The 15,819-nt window shown below is 42.7% G+C and overlaps 1 protein-coding gene and 1 long non-coding RNA gene across 9 annotated transcripts in view; one reads left to right on the top strand and one right to left on the bottom strand.

Annotated features, from left to right (window-relative positions):
* foxp4 (forkhead box P4) overlaps positions 1-3,339 on the bottom strand; it is a 371,685-nt gene extending 368,346 nt beyond the window's left edge. For 3 of the 8 annotated variants that reach the window (XR_011358475.1, XR_011358476.1, XM_069941844.1), the window contains exon 1: positions 2,853-3,338. The gene's annotated coding sequence lies outside the window, so the exon portion shown is untranslated. Of the gene's footprint in view, positions 1-904; positions 1,530-2,187; positions 2,269-2,852 lie in introns of those variants that run through there. The other 5 variants (XM_069941845.1, XM_069941846.1, XM_069941847.1 and 2 more) reach the window with 3 other exon arrangements.
* The window catches only part of LOC138765107 (uncharacterized), a 57,006-nt gene continuing 44,311 nt past the window's right edge, over positions 3,125-15,819 (top strand). The window contains exon 1 of the long non-coding RNA XR_011358477.1: positions 3,125-3,366. This is a non-coding gene — a long non-coding RNA (uncharacterized lncRNA). The remainder of the gene's footprint in view (positions 3,367-15,819) is intronic.

The raw sequence follows: 15,819 nt of genomic DNA, 5'->3' as shown, positions 1-15,819 counted from the left end.
TTAATCACCTTGCCATTTTAGACGTAAAAATATACAGCCTCTGATCGTTTGGAAAATAAGAATCTTTTAAAAACATTTGTGTGGCTGTACATAATAGAAATCTTCTGAAAGATAATACGTGGACACGTAAACAGTTTGAAATGTGCCACGATTTCCACCATTATCAATCCCTCACGATATCCACGGGTGAATTCACAAGGGGTCTGGGGATATCCAAAGTTTAACCCTTTTCATATCTCCGAGCGCCTCAGGCAGATTTCAAGAAACGTGCCTTTCTGGATTGTTTCTGCACAGAACATTATCTTTCAAAGGAGTAAACTATTAGTTTGTCCCAAGATTTTTCAACTGTCTCTGTCGCGATTGATCCTCAGCTCGATCACTCTCCCACACCCCCCCCCCCCCCACCCCAACTTCACACCCCCAAAGTTTACCACAAACTTGCTCCTTAAGATGGGGAGGGGGTCACTTGGAATTTACAAATGTTTGCTCGGGGTTTTTTTTCCCCCTCTAAAGAGGGAATAATTGACTCCAGTAACAAAACTTGACGTCCTTGCCCGACACATCGCCCCGAGGATGAAAGGTTTGCGAAAGGCGGCTGTTTCTCGCAACTCGCGAGATAGAGCGCTCAGGGGTGCAAAAGAGAGGTTCAGAACAAATAACATCTGTTCGGCAGGCATCACAACGCTTGACTGACCAGCTCCGCGCACACACACACCGGGAGAAATCCTCGAATGTTGTGGAGCTCAAACAATTATTACCAGGTATAAATGTCCTGTGATAATCAAACAATTATTACCAGGTATAAATGTCCTGTGATAATCAAACAATTATTACCAGGTATAAATGTCCTGTGATAATCAAATTACCAGGTATAAATGTCCTGTGATAATCAAACAATTATTACCAGGTACAAATGTCCTGTGATAATCTGACCGAGTCTAGCAGAAGTCGGTGGCGAGCCCGGGAATCTCTTCTCAAGGTATTTCCATTTTTAGGACTCCCACGTTCACAGCCGAAGTGAATTCTATCATCAAGCCTGAAACTGTTACATCTTTCCGGACTTACTCCGACCGACCCAACGTCCTGGGTGCACGGCGCGGAGAGACGGCAAATCATTATTTCCCGCACATGATTCTTTTTTAAAAAATGGACTTGCCAGGTCTAAAACAAAACCCACACAATTGTCTGATTTCAGACATTAAATAGGAGGCGGCTGGGACCTTCAACTCGCCTCGGCTGCTCTCACCAATCGATTTCAAAAATAAAACAGACAAAGCAAGATCATTCAGAATTGAAAGTTTAGAAACTAACGCCTTAAAAGTTGTGGAGGCGCCTGTAGCGGGGCTTTGAGCTAAATATTTAGCAGTTTCACGGATTTCTCTTTCAACAGTCCACTACAGGGCTCTATTAGGTAGGTCATCACACAGATTCCCTACTTGTGACCGCCAATCGTTTGCGGGCGATTCCAGGGGCTCTTGCAGTGCAGTTATCCACTTGGAGGTCTCGGCAAAAGAACAGAGAGGCGAGCGCTGGAGAAGGAGACGGATAGTGACTGACAGCGGCGGGCAGGGAAATTCACGAGGTGGGGGTCGAAGAAAGTGTGGCGGAGGAACGAGTATATTTCTGTCTGCATTAAAACCCCACCAGGAAAAATCCTGATACCTCGACTTTACTAGAGAAAGTGACGGCTCGTTGGAATACATCGAGGCAGCCTGTATCTCATGACCCTCGCGCCCCCCCACCCCCCAAACCCCCCCCCCCAGGCTCAATTAAAGACCTCTCGCAAGTGGGATATCGCCTGGTGGAGGAACAGGCTTGGCGGGGACAAACGACGAGAAGGAGCCTCACTCGTCTGAGGACTGAAGGCGGCCAGGGAATACCCAGCAATTGATCAGATTCAAAAATACAAAATCTGCAAAAGGAAACTTCAGGCGACCCGCCACTGCTCAGTATTGGACGCCTCAGCCCAACAAATTCTCCCTTTTACTTTATCTGCAGACTTGTCTCACGCCACCTCACTTTCATTTCAATTGACGCTGACAATTCCTTTTCAGGTCGAAGCCCCCTGCCATCAACTGCCTCCCTTCCCCCCCCCCCAAAAAAAAAATCCTCACTCGTGTTGGTCAATCCTGATATCTGCCCACAGACCCAATTTTGACCGCGACTGAATTTTCAGGCCGTTCTTACGAATTTAAACAAGCCCCGTTTCCAGCGCCGATTTCTCCCAGTCGAAAGCATGGTCTCGCAGAACTCGTCTTAACGTTGCTAATCAGGTCAAATTCGTCCCCGGCAGCCGAGGTCCCAGCGAGATCAAGACGCCTGTTTTCAGGCGAGGGAATGGTGTTCACAACAGTTTAATGTAAAGGAAGACCCTCATGTTTAAAACATTTTCCAAACAGTTCACCCATATAGGGCGTTTTTTTTTTAAAAAAAAACTACTAAATTAATCCGGGACAAAACTAGACCCGAAATCAGGTTTAATCCCTTCGCTAAAAAAATCTTCCCTGCACAATCAGACTTTCAAATACAGCCACCTCCCCCCACTCCCACTTTCCCATGTTGAGCCCCAAACCCTTGCAAAGTTCAAATCGACCCGCTAAATGGAAGTTCTCCCGTCTTCGAGTTGAGTTCCGGACACAATCCCCCCCCCCAAAAAAAAACTTTTTAAGCATTAAACAACATGTTCTTTTTCCTCATTTGTAAACAACCGGGAAGGTTCTCTTTTCCTTACAAAAAATAACTTTTAAGTTGCGACAGCTTTAAATATCAACCCCCCACCCCCTCCCAACCCACCCTGCCCAGAAATGAAACGAATCACAAATGACTGTAGGTTGGAACTGCGTTTCACTAACCTGAGTAAACCTGCGGGCTGGGGTCTCTCTGTCTCTCCTTTTCAATGCCACAGATTCATGAGGACTTCAGAACTCAATGGGAAAATGTTGAGGAATCCAAAGACTGCCTCTTTGAAAAGTAGCTTCCAGCAGTGTGTGGCGGTGTCTCTCTTTGTGCTGGGTTATGTGTGATGCAATTTTCTTCCTATATTATATATTTTCTTTCCACTATTTGCAGCATGCTCCTGGGACGATTGGATTGCATTGTTTTTTTAAAGAGATCTGCGCTCTCTCTCTCTCTCTCTCTCTCTTTTCCTGTGTGTGCTGGGGAAGACGGTCTCTTGCTCCTCAGTCCCTCCTCTTCACCGCGCTCCTTTAATTACTCAAGCGAGAAGCTCCACGGTTATGAGCTGCATCCACACAAACACACACTCACCAAAAGAAGCAGTCTTTTAATCTCAGGGTCTGAGTTTTACACACAAGCAACGTGAGGGCGAGCAGAGGACTCACCAGCACCGTAATCTACCTAAAGCAGGTACTGTTCATTTTCGCTCGTCACCCTGCACAGTGCGTTCTCGCTGGGAAGGTGACATTATTACCAAGTCGTTTTGAGTGTGTGTGAAAGTGAAATCAAAGGTGCTAAAATGATATGAAGTTCTATGTAAAAGGCCATTTAAACCAAAGCACGCTTAACATATAAGACTGCGCATATAGATTTTACACGATGTTTATCTCCTGCACTCTGCCTGCATTGACTGTCGTTTGGATTCAAGTTTACTGGTTCAGGTACTCCGGATCCTTTCCCCAGCAGTCATGCCGAGACAATGCAACATGCACATCTGAAAGAACCCAGAATGCCAATCACACGCGGTAGTACTTACAGCAGAGCGTTTTCTCAGGACGTTCAGCCCATCTGATCTGAGTCGGTGTCCTATGCTGGGCCCACTCCCCCTCAGCTTTTTCCCATGTCCACCAGCTCCCACTTTCTCTTTTCTACCCCATCTCCCCTCCTATCCTCCCTGAGCTGATCTCATGAAGTCCATCTCCGGCTCCCACAGCTTTTCTCCCATACAACTGTTCGCCAACCAGCTTCCCCACAGCCCAGCTTTCAAATTGGCCTTGCTCTGCAGGAATTATCCTTCTAACTTCTCAGCAAGAATAAATCCTGGATCCCGTTTTTCTTTACAAACTGGCACACTTTCCAAAATCCATTTCATAATCTCTCCAGTTTATTCAAACTCTTTCAATGCATTGTTGCCTTCGAGATTCAGGCCTGCTATCCCCAAGACTCTTTGCTGGATCCTAGTACAGTACTAAAACGAGTCTTATCAAAAGTAGGACACCTAAACCATGCAGAGATAAAATGAATAGTCACCGTCTTTTCCCTAGGGTAGAGGATTCTAAAACTAGAGGGCATCGACTTTAGGTGAGAGGGGAACGTTTTGAAAAAGTTTTTTTTTAAAAAGGGGAAACCTTTCACCTAGTGTGAATATGGAACAAGCTGCCAGAGGAAGCTGTGGGAACAGGCACAATGACCATTTTTAAAAGAAATGTGGAGAGGTAAATAGATAGTGAAGATTTAGTGGCCAAGCATAAGTAACTTGCCCAGCCTGGATGAGTTGAGCCAGAGGGCCTGTCCCTGTGCTGTGCAGATTTATGATTCCATGCAAAAGTATAGGACAAAAGTCACTCTTTGATGCAGTGACCATTCTCCTCCTGCCCAATGAGATACATGCAGCCACAAAAAAATGTTCAGCGATTTCATGTCTGTGGTCAAAGCCAGTGAAGACACTAAAGTTGTACTCTCCAAAAACCACACCACTGATAAAGCTGCTTGAATAATGGCATCTCTTCTTCTTTCCTATCAACAATCTCTATCAGTTAGCATTCATTGGGACCTATATTTGGTCCACCATATTGAACTCATTAACCCATCATGCTCCTGATCTGATAATACATCTCAGAGCTTCCAAACTATTCACCTCAATAACACAATTACAGCATTGCTCAATAACACACTCTGTTGCAGGCAACATGGTAGACGATTAGCCAGCAGAATCAAACTACCATGAAGGAAATTCTGTTAACGTTGCCACAGAGTCGATTAGCAACAGCAGGCTGAATATTAGTGATCACAAAATGGGTTGATACCCAATCAGTCTTCTCACTTCCTGCTTCCCGATCACACCAGAATCTCTTCTGCTTTGTAAGAAGCAGATGGTAGGAGTATTGCATCTGTTCCGGCCCCCATTTCTCACCTTGAATCTGCTCTTCTTTCAGAGAGCCACAAACTTTCATAGTGGGTAGGCGAATACTGCAGATTAACATATGAGCTGGCACTCATAGCCACCTGCTCAGACACAAACTGTGGAGAATTGCTTAGTCTTTAAAATTGCACATTATGCTTCAAGCACCATGAGTGGCTTAGTTAGGACAGGGGAAAAGATCACCAAACCACAATCTCACTACAGAATCAGTCCCATGAATGAATTTACTTTGAGAAAATTAGGATGAGGTCTTTGATAAGGCAGACATGGACAAATCAAAATGGCTGTCACACTGACAATTGGGCCTCAACATAAGACAGGAATGAAAATGAAGTATTCCATTTCTTGCTACACACAGAATTTTTAGCAAACTTAGATGTCAACTGTTCCACGGAAGGGTAGCCTACTTCCTGTCCATGCATATAAACCCAATTTGTGCAACATCAGATGGCGCATGTCTCAAATTTCACTGGTCAATGGATAAAAGCTAGTCAAAAGATAAGGCAACTGCTCTCCACTTGTTGCCATTCATTGGACTGTTGTCAACTTCCTTCACTGCAGAAAACAGAGTTCAAAGATGGTTTTGTCTCAGCATTTCACTTGAATTACTGAGGTGCCTTCCTGGGGAAGTGACAGAGGTCGCATGGAGCTTCAACCTGTTGCTCTTTCTCAGGATGCCATTCCACCACTGTCCTTGCTGTTGCCTGCTCAGTCAAATGGTCCAGTTCGCTGCCACTTGTGATGAGAACTGTGGACCCAATTAAGCTCATACAGAGTCGTGGGTGCTCAAGGTAACCTTCAGGGGTCTTTTCCATCCCCTCCACTGGTTGTGATCGTGCATTCACAAGCTCCTCTGCAGCCGTTGCTGTGGCATTGCTGAGAGGCAGTGGGGCAAGATAAAGTCATGTGAAAAACCAATACTAAAAGTATGTCAAAGGTGATTGGTTAGTGACAGCATATTTTTGATTGAATGTATAAGGATATTTTACAGGTTAAATGTTCCATTATTGTCACATAATACTACATTTAGAATGTTACACACATGAAATTCTTTAACTTTGTCAAGTGTAAGGAAGACAGAGAGATGCCACTTTGTCAAGCACCCCTCAGAACGTTTCCCTCTCACCTAAAGTCAGTTATGTTGCACAGATCTCCTTCCGATTGTGGAAGAACTCTGCTCAAGGAGAGGCGAATGTATTTTATTGTTCTTGGAGTGAGAGCAGTGCATGTCTCAAGATCCAGTGACATTGTGTACAACATGGTTTAGGAGATAATAAATTGCATCCATGTTGCATGAAGGGCTCCAACACATGACAATAAACTGGGGCTCTTCCATTTCTCTCTAACACTCCGATCTTCTACTCAGTCTCTAATAGACTGATATAGTGTTGAGGACACTTTTAAATGAGGCTATCTTGAGTTTTGAGGATGAGACTTGTGTTGTACTTGATAGCAGGCATAGTATTAGGTGGATTGTTGCAGCCTACTTAGAGCTTTGGGGTTAATTGCACAAGGATTGTCGGTTGATTGTAGCAATCTGCATATAGTCCTTCTGTGTGCATGCACAGTATAGTCAGAAATTCATGACAGAGTTTGTAAGTAGTATGCAAAAAAAAGTGTGCATCCATGTTCAGGGAAGCAAATTGGACCCTTAACAACTATACAACATTCAATTCTCCCTACAAATGCACACTAATTTAGCCCCTTTATTATCAGCCCAATAAATATTTATATTTCCTGAAAATTGAAGCTAGAAATTGTGCAAGTTGAACACTTACAAATTCTTTGCCATATGCTACATGTCGCTTACAGGCCATTTTTTTCAAAAAACTAGGGCATTTTGCCAGTCTCAGCTTTAACAAAAAAAAATAGAATATTTGGAAAATATTGCTTGTTGCATTAAATGACTGAATGTAGGTTTTGTTAGTTCAATAAATTTGGAACAAAAATGTAGCATAAAATTGGTATGTAATAACTTTTATTCTCTTATATAGTCATAAAAGGTTAATGGTCATTTGTTTCCACTCAGAGGTGAGGAAGCCAGTGGGGGACCCCACAATTTCTGCTGTGAGGAATCTGATGAGGCAGACAGGTGGAGAGTTTGAGAGTTGTATGCTCCTTCCACCATTTATGCTGGTCATCTGTATACTCTCAGTGCATTAACTTAAGGCTCGCAATGGTTCTTCTATATTCAAACATACCAGGATGGCACGGTTAGCATTAGGGTTAGCCCAACATTATTCCAGCGCCTGGAACCTAGATTCAAATCTGGCATGTCTGTAAAGAGTTTGTACATTCTCACCATGTCTGCATGGATTTCCTCTGGGCGGTCCATTTTCATCACCCTTCAAAAACGTAGCGGGGTTAAATGTCAGTAGGATGTAATTGGCGGCACAGGTTCGTGGGCTGAAAGGGCCTGTTACCGTGCTGAATGTCAAAACTTAGCATTTAAATTCTGAACATTCATTTGCCTGTGATTTTTATGAGTTGATGAGGATGTTACACTTTTCAAATTAGGCTTGAAGAACAACCTTGTATTGTTGTCTCTATCCATCTGGTTACAGAGATCGATTATCCCAGATAGCAGGTTGGCCCCCTGGTGCCATGGTCCGAGATATATCAAGTTCATGGCTTTCTCAGGAGGGAGGGTGATCAGCCAGATGTCATGGTCCATATAAATTTTAATTTTCCACATATTGACTGGGATTCCCATACTGTAAAAATGTTGAATGGCTTGGAGTTTGTCAAATATGTTCAGTAAAGTTCTCTAAATCAATATATTGAGGTACTAACTAGAACGAGTGCAATACTGGATCTCCTATTAGGGAATGAGACAGGACAGGTGACAAAAGTATGTGTAGGGAAACATTTTGGGTCCAATGATCATAATGCCATTTGTTTCATTAATGATGAAGAAGGATTGGTCTGGGCCTTGGGTTGAGATTCTAAATTGAAGAAAGGCCAGAGTTGTGGAAATAAGAAAGATCTAGAATGCGTGGATTGGGATAAGTTGTTTTCAGACAAGGATGTGCGAGGTAAGTGAGGGATCTTCAAAGGTGAAATTTTGAAAGTACAGAGTTTGTATGTTCCTTTCAGGATCAAAAGCAAGGTTAACAGGCATAGGGAACCTTGGTTTTTGAGGGATATTGGGGGATCTGGTTTGGAAGAAGAGAGATGTGTATAGCAGGTATAGGAAACATGGAGGAATGAGGTACATGAGCAGTATGAAAATGCAAGAAAAACCCTCAAAAAATAAATCAGGAAGTCTAAAAGAAGACCTGAGGTTGCTTTGGCAGACAATGTGAAGGAAAATCCTAAGGGATTCTATGGGTAGATTAAGAGCAAAAGGATAGTAAGGGACAAAATTAATCCACTTGAAGATCATAGTGGTTGGCTTTTTGTGGAGCCAAAAGAGATGAGGGAGATGTTAAATGATTTTCTAAAAAATCATGATTCACTCAGGAAACAGGCACAGAGTAATGGGAAGTAAGAAAAACAAGCAGTGAGGTCATGGAACCCATGCAGATTAAAGAGGAGGAAGAGCTTGCTGTCTTAAAGATTAAGGGTGGCGGATAAATATCTATGGCCTGACGAGATAGTCTCTCGGACTTTTAGGGAGGCTAGTGTAGAAATTACAGGGGCTCTGACAAAAATATTTCAAATGCCCTGAGCCTTGGGTTTGGTGCTGGAGGACTGGAGAGTACCTCACGTTGTCCCGTTGTTTAAAAACAGGCTCCAAAAGTAACCCTGGAAATTATAGGTCAGTGAGCCTGAGATCAGTTAGTAGGTAAATTATTCAAAGTTGTCCTAAGAGATTGGATGTTCAATTATTTGGAGAGCCGGAAACTGATTCGGGATAGTCAACATGGCTTTGTGCGTGGTAGGTCGTGTTTAACCAATCTTCTAGAGTTGACAAAGGAAAGTAGGTTGACAAAGGAAAGGCTGTGGATGTTGTCTCTGTGGACTTTAGTAAGGCCTTTGACAAGGTCCCACATGGGAGGTTAGTCAGGAAGGTTCAGATTCTTGGTATTCACGATGAAGTAGTGAACTGGATTCAACAATGGCTGAACGGAAGAAGCCAGCGAGTAGTGGTGGATGATTGCTTCTCAGACTGGAGGCCTGTGACTAGTGATGTGTCTCAGGGATCAGTGCTGGAACCTTTGCTGTTTGTCATCTATATCAATGATCTGGATGATAATGTGGTAAATTGGTTCAGAAAGTTTGCAGATGATGCTAAGATTGGAGGCGTTGTGGACAGTGAGGAAGGATTTCAAAGGTTGCAAAAGAATCTGGACCAGCTGGAAAAAATAGGCTGAAAAATGGCATATGGAATTTAATGCAGACAAGTGTGAGGTGTTGCAATTTGGAAGGACAAATCAAGAAAGGACATACACAGTAAATGGTAGGGCACTGAGGAGTGTGGCAGAACAGAGGGATCTTGGAAAACAGATTTATAATTCTTTGAAAATGGCATCGCAGGTGGATAGGATTGTAAAGAGAGAATTTGGTATATTGGCCTTCATGAATCAAAGTACTGAGTATAGGAGTTGGGATGTTATGGTAAAGTTGTATAAGACATTGGTGAGGCCAAATTTGGAGTATTGTGAGTAGTTTTGGTCACCTAACCTCAGGAAAGATATCAATAAGATTGAAAGAGTGCAGAAGATTTTCTAGGATGTTAACTGGACTTCAAGAACTGAATTACAGGGTAGGACTTTATTCCCTGGAGCATAGAAGAATGAGGGAAGATTTGATAGAGTTATTCAAAATTTTGAGGGGGGATAGACTAAGTAAATGCCGATAGGCTTTTTCCACTGAGAGTAGGAGAGATACAAACCAGAGGATATGGGTTAAGAATGAAAAGGGAAAAGTTGTGGGGGAACTTCTTAATACAGAGAGTGGTGGGAGTGTAGAAGATGCTGCCAGCTGAAGTGGTGTAATTTTAACATTTAAGAAGAATTTGGACAGGTACATGGATGGGCGGGGTAGTCAAAAAAAATCATTTAGCGCAGACTAAAAGGGCCATAGTGGCTTGTTTCTATGCTGTAATGTTCTGTGGTTCTATGGTTTTAACATTGTAGGAGATCATAATGATCTATGTTTCAGGAGTTTGATGTTCGGCATGTGATCAACATGATCTGCCCACTGGAGCTTAATGAATGTAATTAGGGTCTCAGTGTTGAGATTGCATGTTGATTAATTTCTCCTCCAAGTTGATTGGAGTATTTGCAGAGGCATCTTTGGTGACATTGTTCCAGGACCAGTCTCAGAAGGCTACATGAAGGCAGGGGTCGGAGTTGCCTGATAAACATCAAACTCTGACAGGTTTGATGCTTCAATCTGCAAAGTTTGTTCTCCCTGGGACAATGGAAACAGGATATAAATTTTTCGCCATTTCAGAGTCTTATTGTAAATCTTTGTCAGAAGACAACAGGCTGGTACAACAGAGGGAGGTTGGTTGAGGGTTTCATTTTATAGTCATTACTAGATGCCTACGAAAACAAATTTGGTTCATTAATGCCCTTTGAGGAGAAAATAAAGTTCACGTTTAATATCATCTGATTATACAACACGGCAAAACAGCATCTCTCCAGACCATGGGGCGCACACACAAACATACAATACGCAGTGCACAATGATCACATAAGTAACTAAAGTAAATATATATAAATATTTGGGATGTTTTACAGTCACAACATACTGTTCTTCAGTCTTTTAACCTGCGGAAAAAAGCACTCATCGAGACCTGATTTTGATACTTATGTACCTCCTTCTTGACAATGGATTAAACATATAGTGCACTGCTTGGAAAGGGTCTTCTGTAATTCCTTGACCCCTATTTAGGCAGCTTTCCCAGTGAACATCATCTATATAGGATGATCTTCTTGGCTCTTTATCTTAATGATCTTTCGTATAGACTTCCAGTCCGATGCTTTGCAGCTACCGTATCACACAATGATGCAGTCAGACATGACATTCTCAATTCTGCTCTTGTAAAAGGTTGTCAAGATGGGGGTTGGAAGCCTTGCCCTCCTGAGCAACCTTAGGAAGTGCAGGCACAGCTGCACCTTCCTGACTAAAGAGGAGATGTTGTGAGTCCAGGATGGGCCATGGAACTTTGTGCTCTTCTATTTCTCCACGACGGAACCTTACTTGTCCTTACTTGGCTTCATCCCAATGCAAATCCAGTTCCAAAGCAATGTGGTTCACTGCTGACTACTGACTGAAACGGATCTTGATGCTACTAATATAGAACACAGAACATAGAACATTACAGCATAATGCAGGCCCTTCAGCCCCCGATGGTGTGCTGACCTATATATACACCTATTAAAAAAAAAACCCGTCGTGACCTCATAACCCTCTATTTTTATTTCAACCATGTGTTTGTCTAAGAGTCTCTTAATTACCCCGAGTAAAACACAAAAATTTGTAGACACCTCGGTTGAAATAAAAACACACAAAGCTAGAGAAACTCACCCGGTCAAAGAGTGTCAAAGGTAAAAATACATAACTGACCTTTTGGGCATGGGCCCTTATTATCAAGGTTTGGAAAAATGTCGACGGGCAACTGAGCAAAAGAGTAAGGAGGGAAAGGTGTGGTTGCAAAGGCAGGAGGTGATAGGTGGAAAAGGGAGGGAGGGAACTGCAGCGATCAAGGAGAGGAGGGATGGCTAGGTAAAGGGAAGGAGAAAGGAGGACTGGAAAGAAGGGAGGTGGAATAGGAGAGCAGGTTAGCAGAAAATGGAAATCTCAATGTTAATGCCATCTGGCTGGAGAATGCCCAGACAGAAAATCAGGTGTTGTTCCTTCAATTTGTGAGTGATCTTGGTGGGATAGTACACAGGGCCATGGACAGACATGTGAGTGAGGGAGTGTGACACAGAACTGAAATGGTTGGCTACTGGGAGGTCTCTGTCACTGGTGCAGATGGAGCAACGGAGCTCAGCGAAGTGATCTCTCAGTCTGCACCCAGCTCTCTGATGTAGAGAATTCCACAAATGAAACTGGAAAAGTCAATGCCATCTGGTTGGAGAGCACCCAGATGGAAAAATCAGATGAAGGATTCAAGCCAAAAACATCAGTTATGTATTTTTACCTTTGCTATATGAAGGACACTATTTGACCTGCTGATTTTCTCCAGTATTGTGGGTCCTTAATTGCCCCGATTGTTCCAACATCCACCACCACTCCGGTTAATGCATTCCAAGCACCCACAACTCGCTTTGTAAAAAATGTACCCCTAATGTCTCCCCTAAACTCTCCTCCCTTAATTTTGTACAGATGTTTTCCGGTGTTTGCTACTCCAGCCCTGGGAAAATGGTGCTAGCTGTTTACTTTATCGATGTCTCTCATAATCACATAGACTTCTATTAAGTCACCTCTCATCCTTCTTCCCTCCAAAGGGAAAAGCACTAGCTCTGCTAACCTAGCCTCGTAGAACATATTTTCCAATCCAGACAACATCCTGGTAAATCTTCTCTGCATCCTCGCCATAGCTTCTACATCTTTCCCGTAATAAGGTGATCTGAACTGAACACAATATTCTAAGTGTGGTTTCACCAGAGATTTCGAGAGCTGCAACATGAACTCACAACTCCTAAACTCAATCTCCTAACTAATGAAGCCCAGCAAACCATAGGCCTTCTTAACTATCCTTTAAACCTGCGAGGCACCCTTGAGAGATCTGTGGATTTGGATCCCAATGTCCCTCTGATCTCCCACATGGTTAAGAATCCTACCATTAACCAAGTACTCTGCCTTCCCAAAAATGTATCACCTCACATTTATCCACATTGAACTCCATCTGCCAATTCTGCATTTTGTCTGTATCCTGTTGTAACCTACATCAGTCTTCAACACTATCCATAACACCTTCAACCTCTGTATCATTCGCAGCGTCCTGACCCATCTCTTTACTTCTTCGTCCAGGTCATTTATAAAAATGACAAAGAGCAGGGGTTCTAGACCAGATCCCTGCAGAACTCCACTAGTCACTGTTTCATTGTTTTATTCCACTATAAAACTGTTGAGCAAGAATTAACTAAATGAACCATTCAGCATTGCCCCATACACCAGACAAGACTAGGGGAAAACCATCCCAGTAATCAAGTAATTTTCTCCTCATCCACATGCTAAAATTGGTAGAGCTGTTATCTAATTTTCTCATCACCAAGGTTAAAGATTCCTGAATCACCATCCCTGCCCCACCAGCAGAACGGAGGAGTCAACACAAGGACATGCAGCCTGGAGTGAGTCATTGACTCTGAATACCACAAATCATTTGTGGTATCAGATCAAGTGTAGACATGGGAACCTTTTTATGGTTGTCATGGACTTGTTTACCTCCAGCTGATGGTTCGGTACTCCTTCATGTTAAGGACCATTCTGAAAAAGTCCTGAGACATGTGGCGAAGGAAAAGTGCAACCAGGGCAACTGCAGAACCTGCACTGCTTATTGAAACTGCCTGAGGATGGTGGCCAAATGGATTTGAATATTGGTTGTAAGGTATGATTCATTCTACAGTTGAACTCCAAAAATCGGATGCCTGAAGTCCGGACCACCTGAGAATCTGGACTTCCCAAAAGTTTTCAATTTAGCGGGCCTTTGTGTGTGAGTGTTACAGATGCACAGCAGCAACAGGTGACCACACTTAATGCAGGTAACCTTATCACAACGAAATTCACTTGAATACTGTATTTGTCTTTTACAATCTTCATTTTTCAACATAATTTCAAGCATTGCATGCTTTTTTTAAGTGAAAAAATGTTATGTTCACATTTTTGTCAAGTCTTCACTTTTTTTCTTTAAAACTGCTTGCTTTGATAAATAAAGCATGCTATATTTGCTAATCAATAAACTATCAAAAAATACCTTTTCATCTCTTCTTTATTCCTCCTTAAATTTGAATTTTTAAAAGTACTGCCTGAGAATCTGGAAAATTCAGAAAATGTGGACTGATCCCAATCCCCAAGCAATCCAGATTTTAGGACTTCTACCATACTAGTATAATTATATCTTCTCGAACTAGGCCTCGAAACAGCAACTGCCCCCTTCCCATCCATGTCTCCCCCATCCCCCACCCCCTCACTGATTGAGCCTTGTCACATGCAGGTACCAAACTGGTCTTGCAGTGAAGAGAAATAACATAGATACTTTACCCTGTTTTTGTCACTGTCCTCATGCAATTTTGATTCTGATAAAGCCTGGAGGAATATGATGACAAAGTGCTGTCGTCAGAGGCAAGAACACCCTCCCATGTGTTGAATTGGCTTATCACTGCGCTACACTGGATGGATTTAGAACACACAAATAATGAAGCATTGTATGTTTGCATGTAGCAAGCCCTGAACAACATGTGCTGTGACTTCTGCGTGTACTAATATCAACATGCATAATTAGCTATTCTGACAGTAAACTCACAAAGTCTACTGCCTAAAGAAAATGATAGCAAACATAGATGAAGACCACAACTTGCATTTTCCCCTGAAGAGAACAACATTCTGACCTGGAATGATATCAAGCATGTGTAAGGTTGGACAGTACATTCAGAACTTGACAGCAAATTCCATATCCTTTAAATGAATCAATTAACTTGCAAATGCATATTTGCAAATGTGCTATTACATGAGCTAATTTATTCTGTCCTTTCACACTTGCAGTTTTTGCTCCTCAATAAAGCCAACCCTTGATTCAATTATTTTAAACCTTAGCCACCCTTCCAACTTTTTATTCCTCTCCGAGGTCCTTGAATATGCTGCCTCCTATGTCAGCGATCAAATTCTCCACACACCAATGTTTGAATATCTCCATTCATGTTTATGATCCTGCTACAGTATTGATACAAGCCATCAAAAGATCACAAATGTGGTAGTGGAGAGAGTGGAGAGCACCCAGCTCTTTGGAGTCCACTTAACAAGTGACCTATTGTGGACACACCGCATCTCTCTCTTGTCAGGAAGGCGCAACAGTGACTGCACTTCCTGAGAAAACTGAACTGGGCAAGTCTACTGGCCACCATCATATCAATCTTCTATAAGAGCTCCAACGTGAATGTCTTGGCTAGCAGCATTGCAGTGTGGTACAGATGGTGTAGGGAATTGGATCGGGGTCAATCCATGAGTGGCAGAGAGGATCACTGGGGGTTCCCTACCCCCCTCCCCCCGCCCCCCCACAATCGACTGATCTACCTGGATTGTCATCTGAAGAGGGCAGGGAAAATCATTAAAGTATCCTGCACACAGAATCTTTCAGCTACTCCGATGGGGAAGAGAATGGAATATCAGACCCAGCACCACCAGGCTGAGGAACAGCTTCTTACCAAGGGCAGTGAGAGTGCTGATCAACCAAAGGAACTGCTCATACTAACCATCCGGGATTGTCAGATTTACTAATCATTATTTATTTATTTATTGTTCTATGTGTATATTTGTCCTGTGTAAATATTGTTTGTCTGTACATATATAATGTCTGGCTGTGCTTCTGCATGTTTTGCAGGACTGGAGAATGCTGCTTCGTTGGGCTCTACTTGTGCAATTGGATGATAATAAACTTGAAATAATTGAAAATTATAAAATTATGCTAAGTCTCTTCTCCTTTCTGAACCCGATCACAAACTTCGACTCAGTTGGCAACACCACCCTTTTCTAGACCCTCCCAGTTGTTCGGCAACTGAATGGAATTGTCCTCCCTTGCTGGCACTCTTGACCAGACACAGATA

The sequence above is a fragment of the Narcine bancroftii genome, chromosome 5, assembly GCF_036971445.1.
Source record: "Narcine bancroftii isolate sNarBan1 chromosome 5, sNarBan1.hap1, whole genome shotgun sequence".
NCBI lineage: Eukaryota > Metazoa > Chordata > Chondrichthyes > Torpediniformes > Narcinidae > Narcine > Narcine bancroftii.
This window is presented reverse-complemented; position numbering and strand designations above follow the sequence as displayed.